Here is a 19,323-nt window from a genome sequence, read left to right as displayed (position 1 = left end):
TATCTGTCTTGTATGAGCTTATTCTGGCCATATAGTGTGTTTCTGATAAACTGAGAAGGCTGTTGAACGGATTTAATGTCTCTTGAATGTTGTTTGTTGTGAACATCTCTTTATTTCCAGTCTATAGTACAGATTTCCTATTTCAGTAGTTTCAGAGAAGGCAACATGCTCCCTCATTTACGTCCACTTGACATCTTTATACCCAAACAACACACAACAATGCTGGAGTTTGTGAAGTTTGGGGCCAAATGAGGCCCCTCAGTGTGAGATCCCAGATAAGAGTGACAAAAAAGGGGCGGATGAGGTGATATCTGATCGTCCCGCAGTCAAACTTGACAGGGAATGACTAATTAGTTAATTATGGGATCTTTGGAATAGGTGGTGATCGTGTGAAGGATAAGAAGTTTACAAAGACGCAAATGAAATGGAAGAAGCTGTTGGTCATTTGGATGCTCTTATGGGGTATTTACTCTTCTTCACATGTCATTGCAGTCCCGTAAGACTTCTGTTCATCTTCTATACACAAATGAAGATCTTTTGATGACATCTGTGAGCGTTCTGTCCCTCCGTTGACCGCTACACAACCACTACTCTGACGCAATTGTGGTAAACGGAAGCTTAAGCATGTTTGCTTGACGTGTGAGAGCCAATGAGGTTCATTCTCGTGTTACGCATCACGTTTGAGCTTCAGTGAGAACCAATGAGGTTCATTCTCGTGTTACGCATCACGTTTGAGCTTCAGTGAGAACCAATGAGGTTCATTCTCGTGTTACGCATCACGTTTGAGCTTCAGAGAGAACCAATGAGGTTCATTCTCGTGTTACGCATCACGTTTGAGCTTCAGTGAGAACCAATGAGGTTCATTCTCGTGTTACGCATCACGTTTGAGCTTCTCTAGAACCAATGAGGTTCATTCTCGTGTTACGCAGCACGTTTGAGCTTCTCAAAAACCAATGAGGTTCATTCTCGTGTTACGCCGCACGTTTGAGCTTCTCAAGAACCAATGAGGTTCATTCTCGTGTTACGCCGCACGTTTGAGCTTCTCAAGAACCAATGAGGTTCATTCTAGTGTTACGCAGCACGTTTGAGCTTCAGTGAGAACCAATGAGTTTCATTCTAGTGTTACGCAGCACGTTTGAGCTTCTCTAGAACCAATGAGGTTCATTCTAGTGTTACGCAGCACGTTTGAGCTTCAGTGAGAACCAATGAGGTTCATTCTCGTGTTACGCATCACGTTTGAGCTTCTCAAGAACCAATGAGGTTCATTCTCGTGTTACACAGCACGTTTGAGCTTCTCTAGAACCAATGAGGTTCATTCTCGTGTTACGCAGCACGTTTGAGCTTCTCTAGAACCAATGAGGTTCATTCTCGTGTTACGCAGCACGTTTGAGCTTCTCAAGAACCAATGAGGTTCATTCTCGTGTTACGCAGAACGTTTGAGCTTCTCTAGAACCAATGAGATTCATTCCCGTGTTACGCAGCACGTTTGAGCTTCTCTAGAACCAATGAGGTTCATTCTAGTGTTACGCAGCACGTTTGAGCTTCTCTAGAACCAATGAGGTTCATTCTAGTGTTACGCAGCACGTTTGAGCTTCTCTAGAACCAATGAGATTCATTCCCGTGTTACGCAGCACGTTTGAGCTTCTCTAGAACCAATGAGGTTCATTCTAGTGTTACGCAGCACGTTTGAGCTTCTCAAGAACCAATGAGGTTCATTCTCGTGTTACGCAGAACGTTTGAGCTTCTCTAGAACCAATGAGATTCATTCCCGTGTTACGCAGCACGTTTGAGCTTCTCTAGAACCAATGAGGTTCATTCTCGTGTTACGCAGAACGTTTGAGCTTCTCTAGAACCAATGAGATTCATTCCCGTGTTACGCAGCACGTTTGAGCTTCTCTAGAACCAATGAGGTTCATTCTAGTGTTACGCAGCACGTTTGAGCTTCTCTAGAACCAATGAGTTTCATTCTCGTGTTACGCAGCACGTTTGAGCTTCTCTAGAACCAATGAGGTTCATTCTCGTGTTACGCAGCACGTTTGAGCTTCTCTAGAACCAATGAGGTTCATTCTCGTGTTACGCAGCACGTTTGAGCTTCTCTAGAACCAATGAGGTTCATTCCCGTGTTACGCAGCACGTTTGAGCTTCTCAAGAACCAATGAGGTTCATTCTAGTGTTACGCAGCACGTTTGAGCTTCTCTAGAACCAATGAGGTTCATTCTCGTGTTACGCAGCACGTTTGAGCTTCTCAAGAACCAATGAGGTTCATTCTCGTGTTACGCAGCACGTTTGAGCTTCTCAAGAACCAATGAGGTTCATTCTAGTGTTACGCAGCACGTTTGAGCTTCTCTAGAACCAATGAGGTTCATTCTCGTGTTACGCAGCACGTTTGAGCTTCTCAAGAACCAATGAGGTTCATTCCCGTGTTACGCCTCACGTTTGAGCTTCAGTGAGAACCAATGAGGTTCATTCTCGTGTTACGCATCACGTTTGAGCTTCTCAAGAACCAATGAGTTTCATTCTCGTGTTACGCAGCACGTTTGAGCTTCTCTAGAACCAATGAGTTTCATTCTAGTGTTACGCAGCACGTTTGAGCTTCAGTGAGAACCAATGAGTTTCATTCTCGTGTTACGCAGCACGTTTGAGCTTCTCAAGAACCAATGAGGTTCATTCCCGTGTTACGCATCACGTTTGAGCTTCAGTGAGAACCAATGAGGTTCATTCTCGTGTTACGCATCACGTTTGAGTTTCTCAAGAACCAATGAGGTTCATTCCCGTGTTACGCATCACGTTTGAGCTTCTCTAGAACCAATGAGGTTCATTCTCGTGTTACGCAGCACGTTTGAGCTTCTCTAGAACCAATGAGGTTCATTCTAGTGTTACGCATCACGTTTGAGCTTCTCAAGAACCAATGAGGTTCATTCTCGTGTTACGCCGCACGTTTGAGCTTCTCTAGAACCAATGAGGTTCATTCTAGTGTTACGCATCACGTTTGAGCTTCTCAAGAACCAATGAGGTTCATTCTCTTGTTACGCATCACGTTTGAGCTTCAGCGAGAACCAATGAGGTTCATTCTCGTTTTACGCCGCACGTTGATATATGTGAATAAAAGCCTAAATTCAGTGTGTTCATCATATAAAGTTATTGAGTCTCTTTAGAAAATTTGGACTAAACTGCTCTACTAATATGGATTAGATTTACGATCACTTAATGAACTTTTTGAAGCGTCAGATTAGTAGTTGTGTAGCTTAATAGAGGTTTCATCAAAAAATCTTAATTTGTCTTCCAAAGAGTAACGAAAGTCTTACGGGTTTGGAACGACATGAGGTGAGGAATTACTGACAGAATTTTATTTTTGGGTGAACTAACCCTTTAATGTCCTTAAGCAAGACTTCATTGGTGAAGAATCTTGACCAGAAAGACCATGCCGGCCTTTGAACGAGCAGCAGCCTCTGGGCGAGATCAGATTTAAAAACGTTGAGCTTTGAGTGACAGTTCAAGGAAACCCGCTGTCTCTGACGCAGATGTGCCGTGAGAACTGACCCATCACCGTTTGTTCAGGATCGCTTTTCCACTTTTAAGGAAGTCCTCTGGATTTGAGTGAAGCTAGTTTGGGTTAGAGAAGAGTAACTGTATTGAGCTGTTTGGAGTCTGTTGGGCAGGCTAGATAATAGTGTATGTGTGTTATCTGTGGAAGTGAAACCGGTGGCCAGTTTCATAAACTTAAAGGGGTCATGAACTTGCTTTTTTTTCTACGAGGTCAACTTATGACGTTTGCGTGGTTTCTACATTCAGAAACATCATAATGAATAAGTAATAGGCTATTTTCTGCACTGGTTTTGAGGCTCTCTGAAAAACGCTCTGTTTTAATGGCCGTGCCACACTGAAGACTTGTAAGTAAACACCGACGGCTTGGATTGGATAAGATTTGCATATTTAATGAGCTACAGCTCCCCTCAGTACATGTGGGAATTGTTTTGCATCTGGAGAAACGCTCACAGGACTCGAAAAATATCTATATTAAACAAACACAATGATTAATCTCTCATCCACCCACGATTGATTGGAATGATATTTCTGTATCATTTCGCCTGATCATCAGTGAATATAACTGCGAACCGCACACACACACACACACACGCATGCACGCCCGCGCGTAAGAAAGTTGATAGCCCGTCTGAAAAACACCTAGTTGGGCTTTGCGAGCACTGGCCTTACAAGTCCGAGTCTGATCACGAATGAACCAATAACAGCTTCTCCAGCCTGTGACCGCGTGCTAAGCAATGTAATCAATAGATATCAAACGATCTGTAACAATGCAATACTAACACATATAAAAACATGTTTTACCTCCATAAGTGTGTGTTGCACTGTTCCTGTCGGATCCAGAAGCACAGCATTGTGTTTTAATCTCAATATGTCTGCAAATCCAGTCTCCACCTGTGTCTTGTTTACAAACGAATCCGCGGTGAAATGAAGCGAACAAACACAATGTCTTACGCACGTGAGCTGGAACCGGCATGTTTATTGCTCGACCTGTTTAGCTCCACGAGTCGGTGGGCGGGGCTTGAGGCGGCGCTTCTGCTTTCTACTACGTCAATGGTCGACATATTCTGAGATCTCTCGTTTTCTGGGCCTGGTGTCTATAAAAGCTGTTCTTTGACTAACAAGGTTTTCCGCTCTGAAACTTACAGGATTTTCTTATATCTTTTATATCAAAGGCTCAAAGGAAAGTTGATATCTCAGTTCATCACCCCGTAAGCCTCTATGCTAAGACTGTGTCTTTAAAGGGTCAGTTCACCAAAAATGTAAATTATCCCATGATTTACTCTCCCTCAAGTCCTAGGTGTAAATGTCATTCTTCTTTCAGACGAACACAATCAGAGTTATATTAAAACATGTCCTGGCCCTTCCAAGCTTTATAATGGCAGTGAATGGGCGCCCAAAATTTGAAGCCCATAAAAGTGCATCCATCCATAATAAAAGTGCTACACACGGCCCCAGGGGATAATAAAGGTGCATTATGTAAGAAAAATATCCATATTTAACACTTTGTAAAGTAAAATTACGTTACGATATATTGTTATATATTGCAATATTGTAAGAGATTTTTTTTTTTTTTTTTTTAGAAAGATCTCATTTAAAAGAATAAAGAACACAACCATATGCATAACCTGACAAGTAACTATTTTATTTAATGAATACAGTCTCATTCATATCACTAATCACTATTTTGTGCAATCTAAGTAAAGGGAAATAGTAAAGTGAAAAATGTGTTTTTCATAAGAATTTTTCAAGAATTGCACTTAGGAACATTCTTACGAACTTCTTAGAATTTATCTTAAGAATTTTCTTAACTTCTTTCTTAAGAAGATTTTCATGAATCCGGTCCCAGGCTTTTTTAATATAACTCTGATTGTGTTCGTCTGAAAGAAGAATGTCATACACACCTAGGATGACTTGAGGGGGAATAAATCATAGGGTAATCTTCATTTTCGGGTGAACTGTCCCTTTAAGACACAGTCTGAACAGCTAGCAGTTTGTCAAGGGGTAATTAGTCTTACTTTTCAGTAGTGCTGGGCGGTATGACCAAAAATGTATATCACGTTATTTTTCTAAATTATATCGGTTTCGCGGTATATGACGGTATTTTTTCCCTTATTCATGACCGGGTGTTAATCACATTTTCTACTGATTAAGAGTAAATACTGCAGGAGATTGACAAGAATACCCTGTTTTACTGTCATGACGAGTGAATATTGTAGAATAATTCCACACTAGAGTTAACACAGGTGTGCAAAGCCCCACAAAATGATGCTGTGGAGAGAAAACAACCAATAAAACACAGACCTGCAACATGCTCAGAGACATAAGACCTGAATTTTAAAAGCTGAGTTGAGGGCACCTTAAGCATTTTAAAAATATAACCTTATATAACAACAAACTGCCAAAACAAGGAAGAAACGCGGATATTTGCAATACATTAAGAGCACTCTCTGAACGAATTACACACATCAGTTTAACACAGAAAGAATAAAGTTTTTGGCCAATTCTTCTTTGAATTGTCAGTTTATTTATAAATTTACATCAGTGTCTTTTGTGTAGCAGAATAATCCATCGTGTCAGCGCGTTCGTGATCAGACATACGGTTGTATCAGTGTAATCAGTGCATACATTTCATTTTAATAAGACCTGATGAAATATGTGCGCATACACACTTCTGGTTCATGTCTAGAGCACTAGAGTATATGAAATATGTCCATAAAAAATGTAAACGTGATCGCTCCGGTCTAGTTCAGTGCTATATGACCCATGTGGAGAGCGCTGTTAAACCCATCACGGGGCTCGGCGCAGAAACCGCTCTCTCTCTCGCGCGCCGCGTGTAGTTTGAATTCTCCACTGTAATCAAGGGTTGAATCCGACATCGCCCCCTATAACCTCAAATAGGCATTATTTGGAGGGGACAGCGCTTTGTGTCCTAAACCCTAGTGGACGTTATTGAGTGCACTCATTCTATCCCATTGCACCGCAATAACGAGTGTACAGACGCTGTCAGACTCCACGCACGTTTTCATTCACTCCTTCAGATAAAGTGATAACGTAGGGAATAGTGAATGAGAGTATAGGATACAGCCATAGGCTGTGCTGTAATGCGATCTCAGCTGTGCTCTGACTGCTCTTACTACAGTCCTTCCAGAAAAATGCGGCTTTTTTTGTGATTGTTGCGGGCAAAAATCCTTGATTATGCGGCACGTTTTCTTAAAAAATGCGATGAAAAATGCGGGATATTTATGCAATTTTATGCGATAAAATTGCGGGAACTTGCAAAAACTGCGGTTTGATGAGAGAGAAAAAAAGCACTACATCACAGAAAGTGCTGGAATATTTAAGTTCTCATCTTGTTTTATTGAAGACCTTAATAATGGCTCAAATTTACAAAACATTTAGTCAATCAAGTTCTGTAGCTTTACAAAAGGAATATGCTACAACTTCTGAAAAAATTAATAAATAACTTCCTGTTTTACAGATGTCGCTATACAAAACAGACATTTGAGTGCTTCCAATGCACAAAGTGCAATCTCTTAAAGGGTTAGTTCACCCAAAAATGAAAATTCTGTCATTAATGACTTCCCTTTATGTTGTTGGACACAAATTAAGATATTTTAGTTGAATTCCGATGGCTCAGAAAGGCCTCCATTGGCACAATGTACACTCTCAAGACCCATAAAAGGTAGCCTACTAAAGACGTCGTTACAAAGTCCATCTCACTACAGTGGTTCTACAATAACTTTATGAAGCGACGATAATAGTTATTGTGTGCAAAAAAAACTAAATAACGACTTATATAGTGATGAAGATTTCAAAACACAGCATCATGATGCTATGAATCATCGAGTCGATTCATGATTCGGATCGCGTGTCAAACTGCTGAAATACGTGACTTTGGCGATTCAACCCGCTGAATCGACTCATTGATTCATAACGCTTCAAACCGCTGAATCAACTCATTGATTCATAACGCTTCAAACCGCTGAATCGACTCATTGATTCATAACGCTTCAAACCGCTGAATCAACTCATTGATTCATAACGCTTCAAACCGCTGAATCAACTCATTGATTCATAACGCTTCAAACCGCTGAATCGACTCATTGATTCATAACGCTTCAAACCGCTGAATCAACTCATTGATTCATAACGCTTCAAACCGCTGAATCGACTCATTGATTCATAACGCTTCAAACCGCTGAATCGACTCATTGATTCATAACGCTTCAAACCGCTGAATCAACTCATTGATTCATAACGCTTCAAACCGCTGAATCAACTCATTGATTCATAACGCTTCAAACCGCTGAATCGACTCATTGATTCATAACGCTTCAAACCGCTGAATCAACTCATTGATTCATAACGCTTCAAACCGCTGAATCAACTCATTGATTCATAACGCTTCAAACCGCTGAATCGACTCATTGATTCATAACGCTTCAAACCGCTGAATCGACTCATTGATTCATAACGCTTCAAACCGCTGAATCAACTCATTGATTCATAACGCTTCAAACCGCTGAATCGACTCATTGATTCATAACGCTTCAAACCGCTGAATCGACTCATTGATTCATAACGCTTCAAACCGCTGAATCGACTCATTGATTCATAACGCTTCAAAGCTTCATGAAGCTGTGTTTTGAAATCGGTCAGCACACAGGGAAACTGCTTTGCTCTTTTGCTGTTATTTTTGTTGGCCAATGGGAGTTTGTGCTTCATCATGGTTTCACCGGTCTCTATGGTTTCTCCACGGGGTTTGAAGCTTTTCGATGACGTTCGCGTCGGGTAATCACGTCACTTCAAAACGTTCCCATGGCAATAGGCGGAAATGGCGGCTCTTGTGTGAAGTAAACGAAAAATTTTCAACTTTCTGCTAATATATATGACTTTTTTTGCAACGAAAATGCGGGGATTATGAAATCATGATAGCCCCGCATATTTTGCACGCGGATATAGGCAATTTATGCGGCGAAAGTGCGGCGTATTTGAAAAAATGCGGCCCCCGCATGAATATGCGGACTTTGGCTGATTATGCGTTAAATCACGCGATCGCATAATCGCGTTTTTCTGGAGGGACTGTTACTACAGTGCATCAATGAAAAGCGTCCCCTCTCAAACAATGACGCGCTGCGCCGCGTTCCGAACGTTGTTTAAGCGACATATACCGGTATTGCGGTATCATCAAAATTCATATTATAAAATAAATAAATACCGGTATTCGGTATGAACTGGTATACCGCCCAGCACTACTTTTCAGATGAAAATGATGCCAGTTGTTAATGTAACGGACATACAGTGTTAAAGAAAAAACGACTTGACTAACTTGTTAGACTAGTTTAAGCAGTTTAAGCCACAGGTGCGCTGCTTTTAGAGTCTTTGTTAGACTTTGTGTAAAGCCAGGCGTTCTTCTTTCACACTGAATCAGAATGAATGAAATGTAAGGGTCACAGTCGATGCCTTTTGATTAGGGCTTTGTGTGGTTTAGGGGCCGTATTGATCGACTGCATCGAGCTGTGGAGGGTCAATTCTAATGCTAATTACATAATGGGTAAAAAAAAGGCTTTAAGGGACAGTTCACCCAAAAATGAGAATCCTGTGATCATTTATGTGCCCTCATATCGTCGTATGGAAATGTTTCAGATGAAAATGCCATTAAAGTCCATACGTCTTGTGTGCTAGTAGCTTTAAAAGCACTTGTGAGCAGGAGTATTTTTTTATTTGTGTGTGAACTAAATCTCTTTAACAGAGATGTATAATTGCACCACTCTTTAGTTGCGTCTTTTAACTGGGAACAAGACTGTCCTGTTCAACATAAGCTGATTTAATTTATTGTATTATGCTCTAGTTTCAGGGCAGGGCTGATGTAGTGACTGTTATTTAAAGCTCTATGAGTTTCGTGATGAGTCAATGTCCTGTTCGTGCTAAGATCTAACCACTGACATTAATAAACACACACATCACGAGACCCTGATTGTGAGCTAAATATTCGAGGCAAGAACACAGAGCACATTTTAAAACTTTAGGGGTGAAAAGAAAATTCACCCAATAATGTGTTTTTCCTTAAAGGGATTCAAGGAGACATTTACAAGGGAAATTACTTAATTTCTTAGAATCCAAACGTTCTAAGTTTCTGCTTCAAACTGTATTCAAAGGGGTGATTGTGATTGGCCGCTGTGAGACTTCAGTGTAAACGCCCACTGCTGTGATTGGCCGCTGTGAGACTTCAGTGTAAACGCCCACTGCTGTGATTGGCCGCTGTGAGACTTCAGTGTAAACGCCCACTGCTGTGATTGGCCGCTCTGAGACTTCGGTGTAAACGCCCAATGCTGTGATTGGCCGCTGTGAGACATCGGTGTAAACGCCCACTGCTGTGATTGGCCGCTGTGAGACTTCAGTGTAAACGCCCACTGCTGTGATTGGCCGCTGTGAGACATCGGTGTAAACGCCCACTGCTGTGATTGGCTGCTGTGAGACATCGGTGTAAACGCCCACTGCTGTGATTGGCGGCTGTGAGACTTCGGTGTAAACGCCCACTGCTGTGATTGGCCGCTGTGAGACTTCGGTGTAAACGCCCACTGCTGTGATTGGCCGCTGTGAGACTTCGGTGTAAACGCCCACTGCTGTGATTGGCCGCTGTGAGACTTCGGTGTAAACGCCCACTGCTGTGATTGGCAGCTGTGAGACTTCAGTGTAAACGCCCACTGCTGTGATTGGCCGCTGTGAGACTTCAGTGTAAACGCCCACTGCTGTGATTGGCCGCTGTGAGACTTCAGTGTAAACGCCCACTGCTGTGATTGGCCGCTGTGAGACTTCAGTGTAAACGCCCACTGCTGTGATTGGCCGCTGTGAGACTTCGGTGTAAACGCCCACTGCTGTGATCAGGCGTTAGACTGAACACGGTCACTCACATGTTGTGGCGTTACTGTCGAGTCCATATCGTAAAAGTCTGTTTGCATAGCCTGAGACGGATTTACCAAATAATAATAAATAATGAATAATGAACAAATAAATAATGCTCAGCTGAGACCTTCACATTGTTGAGAATAAATGAGCACATTCCTAGCATTAGGATCCTTAGGAAGGGAATGTTATTTTTAGTCCGTTCATCTCTCCTCGTCATCTCACTAACACTCCAGTGGGCGGGGCCAAAGCTGCGATGATGAAGTAGGCGTTGATCTTCATCCACGAGTCGGCCTCTGGGCTTGGTTACAATAAAAGCAGCTTTTGGACTAACAAGGAAGTTTTCATTTCTGAAACTTACAGGATATTCTTAAAGTATGATGACCATTAATAATTATGTCATTTAACATGCAGCACTCATATTTTATTCCAAATTTACTTTAAATGATGAACAGACTGACAGCATTAATTGTATATTCTCAGTGTAATTTATGAGTGTTAAATGCAAAACTTTGCACCTGTCTTATACTTCAGGTTTAGGCGTACATTCAAGGAGTGACAGCTAGACGGCACGCTGTGTGTGTGTGTGTGTGTGTGCACGCTTGCATAAAGATCTCCAATAGAAAAAAACCAGATAAAACCCAGTTCAGCGCAGATGCCAAATCTAGACCATCTGCATTCTTTTCCACGCCGGCCCCTCCTCCCGCCATATCAGATGGGATGCCAGTGAAATTTCCGATGAGGGTTGTTGTGTTTGCTGAAGCGGGCGCGCACATATTCAGGTGTGTGTAGGGGGTAAGAATGGAGCCGTCCCAGTTTGGCTCATCTCCACTGTCACTCTGAGTGCCCATCTGCCTTCAGCAATCTGAGTTGTCCTGGACTCCATTATGGATTCTCCTAGGGCTGCAACGACGCGTCGACGTCGTCGATGACGTCGACTACGAAAATACGTCGACGTGCGTGAAATGCGTCGACGCGTCGGCGGCACATTATTAATTTACGTTCTAGAATGGAACAGAAGATCTAGAATAATGGCAGCTTCTGCTCCCGGGCATAGTGAAAATTATCATTTATCATATAAAGCCAGACCGCGACATTCAAAAGTGTGGGAGTACTTTAAACAGAAGCAGAGTAAAACTGTGCTTTGATCGCTCTGTAACGCCGGTTTCACACTGCGCGCGCAGGCAGAGCAGGAGATGTGTGTGTGGAGAGCGGGAGCTTTCACACTGCCAGTCAGTGTTGCCAAGTCCGCTTTTTTCCGCGGAATTGGGCTACTTCTACACTGTTGCCGCGGGCTGTGTCTCATGTCCGCGGGTTGAAGCAAAAAAACACACATATTTAACCCCCCGAACGCGATGTTTACCAGAGAACCTCCCCGAAACGCGATTGGGCTTGTTTTGGGCTAGTTTTGATTAACGAATGGGTGGGTTTTGTTGTGTAAACCTGGCAACCCTGCTGCCAGTGTTCTCTCGCGCAGCTGAACCGTGGCGCGTGTATTGCAACAGACGGTCACATTTTCCGGGGTTCTTCTCCGACCCCAGTACGTCTCGTGCTTTTATTTATTATGGGCTGCATATATCTCCTGTTAATGCGACCTGGTTCCGCTCTGTCCCAAACACATATGCATAATAACTTGCTGTATATTAGGTAGTTTACATGATTAAAGTAACATTAAAGTTAAGATATGCCTCTAGCTTTAATAATTTAAATGTGTCTTTGAAGTTTGGGCAAAAGCTTCTGGCAGCTTTAGTCGTTGTTTATGCACATGTATCTTCAAAATAGACGACTAGTTATACATTAACACTATGCTGGAAGCTCCTGTATGTGAACCTTTTGCAGATAAATACAAGTGCATTTTCGTTTACTATTGACACAAATCAATAAGTAAATCATACTCAACTACTATAGTAAACAACTTTTCCTAATTAGGCCTACTCTGTATACATTTTATGATGAATAGTATCATTATATATTATGTTTAAAAAGCTTCTTTTGTTCATATATTTCATTATAAAATGGCATACTATGTACACTACCCTTCCTGAAATACAATTAATATTGTCATCATTCATTGATTTCATGTTAAAATAATATACAAATTCACTACCCTCTTTTAAATACAATAATCAGTAAAAAAGAATAATAAGATTAATCTGGAAAAATAATCGTTAGATTAGTCGACTAATCGAAAAAATAATCGTTAGATTAGTCGACAGAAAAAATAATCGTTAGTTGCAGCTCTAGATTCTCCATTGGATGGTGTCATTGTTCCCTGTTATTGTTTTAAATCATGTTTTCATCAGCCACCGGTGCAAATTATGAAATTCAAAAAACATCCGAAAAGGATCATTAGGCAACCCTCTACGCACACCTTGGCTATAGAATCGCCTTTGGCTTGTACATTTTTTTGTTTAGTCGCCAGACTGATATACTTTATTATAATATATTACACTTTTCATATACTTTTTTTATTTTGGATGCGATTAATCGTGAATAATCTTTTGACAGCCCTAATATATATATATATATATTTTTTTTTTTTATTTTTTTTTTTTTATTTATTTATATATATATATATATATATATTAGGGCTATCAAAAGATTAATCGCATCCAAAATAAAAGTTTGTGTTTACATAATATATGTGTGTGTACTCTGTTTATTATTATTTATATATAAATACACACACATTCATGTATATATTTAAGAAATATTTGCATGTATATACATTTATATAATCTATAATATATATAAATATAAATGTTTTATATATAATCATATATTTTTCTGAAATATATACATAATGTGTGTGTATTTATATATAAATAATAATTAATTGAGTACACACACATATATTATGTAAACACAAACTTTTATTTTGGATGCGATTAATCGCGATTAATCTTTAATATATATATATATAATACATATATAATATATAAATACCACCAAATGTATCAATATCTTTGTAAAATGGCACAGCTTTTTAAATATCTGAACGTACACACTTAACATCAGTCAGCGTTAGACTATGTTATGATATTATGATAATCAAGCACTGTATAATGTTAGAACTTTAGTAATTAGAACTAAAACTGTTGGAAAGCGTGTATTAATGCATATTTGTCATTTAACTGAACTTTGGACTGGTGGTGGTGCTTTAGATATGGTTGGTGCTTCTGTAAAAAAAATACATAATAGTAATTATATTCTTAAAAGATGATAATAATAATAATAATAATTCTACTACTAATAACAATATACAACGCACTAAGGATTGATGAGCTGCTGGGTTCATGAATATTAATCATGTTGACAGCATTCGCTCAAACTGATTTGCTGAAATCAAATGAGATTGCCGTTTGCACATTAGCTCCGCCCACTACCAGAAAAAAGCGGCATATGTTCTGCTTGTTCTTAAAAGCTAAATAATTCCAATTGAACTCCGTTATTTTGACACAAAAATACAACAAAGAATATTGTTAACATGTAGGGCGTCGATTTTGCGTGGTATTTAAGACTCTCGCGCTCTCTCTCTAAATCAGAGAATTTATTAGCCAATGGCTAATGATGGTTATTATTTAATCGCCCAGAGTGACGATTTACTCGCATGTGCGAGTGTTTTACTCGCATTGTAGAGGGTTGTTAGGGGTTCAAGAGCGTAGCGCTGAAAGACCAAAGTCGTAGAGACTTGAAACTTTGAGGGCTGGTAGATCTCACACCGCCTACAATGTCACTAAAGCTCGCCCAGATCGGCCTAACGGGGGCGCTACAGCCCTCAAAAGTACAAAATGGCTCATAAATCCCAAACCGTTAGGCGTAGGTTCATGTGTCTTATATCATGCCTCCGATTTTCATAGAAATTTTCAGGTATTTTGGATTTTTTTTAAATATCTAGGCTACTTTTGCGAACTAGTCCTAGGTTTTTTGCCCGATTGGAACCAAACAAGTGCCAAAAAATATTCTCTGGAGAGTGAATATCAATATTTACCAAAATAAGTTGAAATTTCGACTCACGGTTGCTAATGGGAGCCAAAATGTTCAATGTGGGCGGGGCCACTTTTACTAAAAATGGCTATAACTCGCGAACGGAACGAGATATTTTCACCAAACTTGGGACACGTGTGTATGAGCTCAATCTGAGGTCACGTGAAACAAATATGAAAAAATGCCTATGACCCGGATAAGAACCGTATTAGACAAGGTTACCGGAGGCCAATCGGAAAGAAACTCCTGTCAACATGTTCGACTCTAGAGGTCTGTACGAATTTTGAAAGAAATCTGCCACTAGTTGGCGCTAACAATGCCTCTGTAATCACGTGGTGTTTCACACATACACACAATATTCATATCATTTGATAGAACTCCTCGTTATGAACAGCTTTGCCTCGAGAACCACTGCTGTCAAACAAATCGTTAAATATTTTTTATTAAATTTTATTAATTAAATATTTGCTATTTTGTGTAAAAAAAAAAAGGATTTTCGCCTAATCTGAATAAAACCAATGCAGTACAATTCTCTGGACTCTCCAGCTCAATAATTATCAAAAAGAAAAAGTTGAACTTTGCCCCTTGGGTAAGGATAACAGGGTCATTTAGAAAATGGGTGTGGCAAAATATACTCAAAAGCCTTTAAATACTAAATGAAAGCGTGGAACTTGTCGAAAATAGGTGAGCACGTGCAGCATATGACTCTGAAGAAGCATGCCAACTTTTAGAGAGATTGGACCATAGGTGGCGCTATATCTGTTAAAAAGCTTTAAAAACCTGCCTGATAATTGTCCTATATTTTTCTAGTTTTATGATATAGCCACGGCCATTAGTAATGTGATCTAATTTGAAGCTTGAAAGCTCATTCATGTGAAAGTGTTCATCCAACAATACATTGTAAGGGTCAAAATTATCCATTTTTCTTTCATGCCAAAAATCATTAGGATATTAAGATCATGTTCCATATATCTAGTAAATTTCCTACCGTAAATATGTATTATTAGTGGTGATATGCATTGCTAAGGGCTTCATTTGGACAACTTTAAAGGAGATTTTCTCAATGTTTAGATTTATTTGCTCCCTCAGATTCCAGATTTTCAAATAGTTCATTCATCAATGCATCAATGGGAAGATGATTTATTCAGATGTATAAATCTCAATTGCAAAAAATGTACCCTTATGACTGGTTTGGTGGTCCAGGGTCACAAATGTATGCTTAATATCTTGTTTAGTGTCCTAAGGAAGAATTAGTCAGTGGTGTTTGGAACGATGACAGGATTTCATTGTTGGCTGAAGTGTTTTTGGATGGGGCGATTCTTTGGCTCCGCAACGCGTGGAATGTGGAGCGATTTGCACACAGCGCTCAGTGTGTATGAATTAGGCCTGTCACTGGGAGGGCGGGTTGAGAAAATATTGTTCAGCGGCCCAAACGCTGCTCCATTTCCTCTTGATCTACTGCCCCGAGGGGAAATGTTCCCCCTGCGGCCGGGGCATTTGCCTATCAGCCCCTATATGGCCATTGTTCAAGCCTTCCCAAGACTTTTCCCCCCTCCCTCCAAACTACTTGTTTTCCAAAAATGCTTTCAGCCATTTCCCCTTCACCTCCTCTAAGTGCCTCTGAAATGACACGGGGTGTTAGGGGCTCCTTGTGTGCTCCTCGGTGTGTGTGTGTGTGTGTGTGTGTGTGTGTGTTACACCCGAATTGCTGCTTTCCTCGGTAGCACGCTCGATGATCGTCTCAGTGACATCATCCACCAAATATGTGCCGGCATTGTGGGAAAAGACGAAGCCAGATGAGGGAGGAGCGCATTGATTTCAGGACAGAGTTTGAGGGATTTTAGTTCTGTCTGGTTCTGAATTACAGGAGATTGGAAATGCTTTGAATGACCGATTGTCTGGAATGGTTGACATTAAATAATTCACCCATCTATTTATTTATAAAAAACTAACAAATTTTGACCAAATCATTTTTAATGTTTAATCAAGATTAAGACCAGAATGTCTCAACTTGGGCTGAAACGATTCCTCGAGTAACTCGTATTCAAACAAATCAAGCTTTGTGTAAAGCATTTAACTACACATGGTCATGTGGTAGAAAGACTTTTTCTGCGTAAGGACATGCACATAATGCGCGTATAGCGGTTATATCCGCGGGTCAGGTGGGTAAAGTAATCCCGGATGAGAGAGGAATCATTAATGTGTTGAATTTAATTAGGGCTGCACGATTTGGGGAAAATATCTAATTGCGATTATTCTGGTTAAAATTGGGATTTAAAATGCGATTATTATAATTTTTTATTTTTACAAATGAAAAGTGTTTATATAACATTGTGTTTATATATTAATATGGCTAATAATTATGATTATTATTATTGCTTAATAAAAATAAGAAATATTACTATTACAATAACATTTTCATTATTAAAATTTTTAAATAGCATTTAAGAATAACAGTATAATAATAATTATTATTATATTTTACTAGAAAACTTATTTTACAAAAAACAATTATGGGTTACCTGTTAATATGCAGACAGCCTATGACTAAAAATCATTAGAAGGTCTAAGGATTTATTGTAAAAAAAAAAAAATCATAAAAATCTGTGCTTTTTATCTGTGATGTCAATTTCTTAAAGTCTGTCTTTAATATGTAATATGAGCCTCTTATGCATCCACTGTGAAGATTAAAAAGAAAACATATGGATTGTCGAACCTTTGGGTAGAAAATAAGAAGAAATACTTCTAAATAAATGTATAATTCATACTGGAAGCCAGAGGGCGCCCTCGAGCAGAAACTCACATTTGCTCTCAGAAGAAGTAATAGTTCATTTGTTTTCAGAAAATCCCTTCCCTATGGGAAATCCCTAAAGTGAAGCTCGCGCTTTAGGCTGAATAAAACGAAGATAGAAACGCTTTGACTGATTAATAATAAACATGAAGATAATAATTCTGTGACAAGATATGGTGTATTTGAGTTCTTCAAGTCTTCTCGGGTATTTTCATAATAATAAAGTAAGCAGTGCTTATTCACACTTGTGATGAGAAGCCACATCAGCTCGACTGACTAATGAAGTGAGTTAAAACCTGTTATTAAATGCAGTTTGTTGAACAGGTTTATGAACGCTTCGCATTACTAGTTTATGAAGATGTTTGACATGTGTTGTTTTTTCAGACGCACGTTATGATAAGCGACTCAAACTCGCAGTGCTTTCAGACGGAGCAGCGTTTACTGATCACAGATCAGCTCTTCACTGACACGCTGGGCATTTATTTATTTAATAAAAATCACGGCTTTTGCGCTTTCATAATCGCACATAACCCAAAACGCGTTTGCGGTTCGATTAATCGTGTAGCCCTAATTTTAATAATGACGCGGGACTCCCATTTCACGGTAAAATGTGTGTGTTTCAGCTCATCTCAAGATCAGAGACTGCAATGCGAGAGAGAGCGCCATCAGCACTGGTGATTTCATTTAGTCTCGCTATTTTAAATGAAGACAACTGTGTGTTTAGCTTCAGGATGCGACGCTGAGCATTTAAGCTTCAATTGCGCCAGTTTGCGCCTCAGCTGAAGGGTTACCAGCACTCGAAACGCATGACCAGCATGAACATCACCGTCATTGTGATGTGTATGTGAAATGTTTAATGAGACTTTATATATACCGTTTTTTCCGAACTATAAGTCGCTCCGGATTATAAGTCGCATCAGTCAAAAAAATGCATCATGAAGAGGAAAAAACGTGCAGTGTTTGTCTCCGCAGCTGAGCCTCTTCCGGCAGAGCCGTCTGTGGACTCGTTCCTCCAGCTCTGGCCATCTTGCTTTCAGTCCGCGATTCGCTTTCTTTGTTTTCTTCATTACAGTTAAAGTAACCTTTGCTTTTCGCCAGTCCCTCACAAGTTTCTCACTCACTCCAGACTTTCTTTCTGCTGCTCGATTACCATCTTCGGCTGCATATTTTACTAACTAGAATAGGATTTTTTTTATGGGGGGCATTTTGTTTGTGTTCAGTCTTTCTCAGTTGTCTTTTAAGTTAATATTTCAGTTTTCAGGTAATTTTTTCAGGGGTGGGCTACAGGAGCAGCAGAGCGCCCTCTCGTGGCTGTAGACGTAGCTCAAGGTTTATTCTTGTCAGTCAGTATGAATTCATTTTAATATTGAAGTCACACGTCACTATAAGTCGCAGGACCAGCCAAACTATGATAAAAAGTGCGACTTATAGTCCGGAAAATACGGTACTTGATATCTCCGAGATGCACCATTAAAATGTTCTCAAAGCTAAGCGCAACAAATAGCAGAACGAGCTGTAACTGTTGTGTGTGTGTGATGCGCAGCGCTTGTGGTTTCATTGATTTGCATAATTTAAAGGGGTCATGAATTAGCTTTTAACATTTTTTTTAACTGGTCAACTTATGACGTTTGCATCATAATGAATAAGTAATAGGCTATTTTCTGCACTGGTTTTGAGGCTCTCTGAAAACAGTCTGTTTTAATGGCCGTGCCGCACTGAAGACTTGGAAGTAAACGCCCATGGCTAGGATTGGATAATATTTGCATATTTAATGAGCATCATCTCCTCTCAGTACATGTGGGAATTGTTTTGAAAGCGTGTGGAGAAACGCTCACAGGGCTGGCAAAATATCTATATTAAACAAACACAAAGATTCATCTGTCATCCACCCACGATTGATTGGAATGTATTTCACTATTGCCCGTCGGCAGGCCTGTGATACGCTTTGGTAGCCCGTCTGAGAAACACATAGCCCCAGGACTTTGGGCTTTGCGAGCACTGGCGTTACAAGTCCGAGTCTGATCACGAATGAACCAATAACAGCTTCTCCAGCCTGTGACCGCGTGCTAAGGAATGTAATCAATAGATATCAA

At 40.0% G+C, this 19,323-nt stretch overlaps 1 protein-coding gene across 1 annotated transcript in view; it reads left to right on the top strand.

The window, feature by feature from the left end:
* Positions 1 to 19,323, top strand: part of septin8a (septin 8a) — a 68,666-nt gene that overhangs the window by 383 nt on the left and 48,960 nt on the right. The window lies entirely within an intron of this gene.

This window comes from Gobio gobio (genome assembly GCF_949357685.1).
Source record: "Gobio gobio genome assembly, chromosome: 14".
Classification (NCBI taxonomy): Eukaryota; Metazoa; Chordata; class Actinopteri; order Cypriniformes; family Gobionidae; genus Gobio; species Gobio gobio.
The sequence above is the reverse complement of the archived record's forward strand: the minus strand, read 5'-3'. Positions and strand labels throughout refer to the sequence as shown.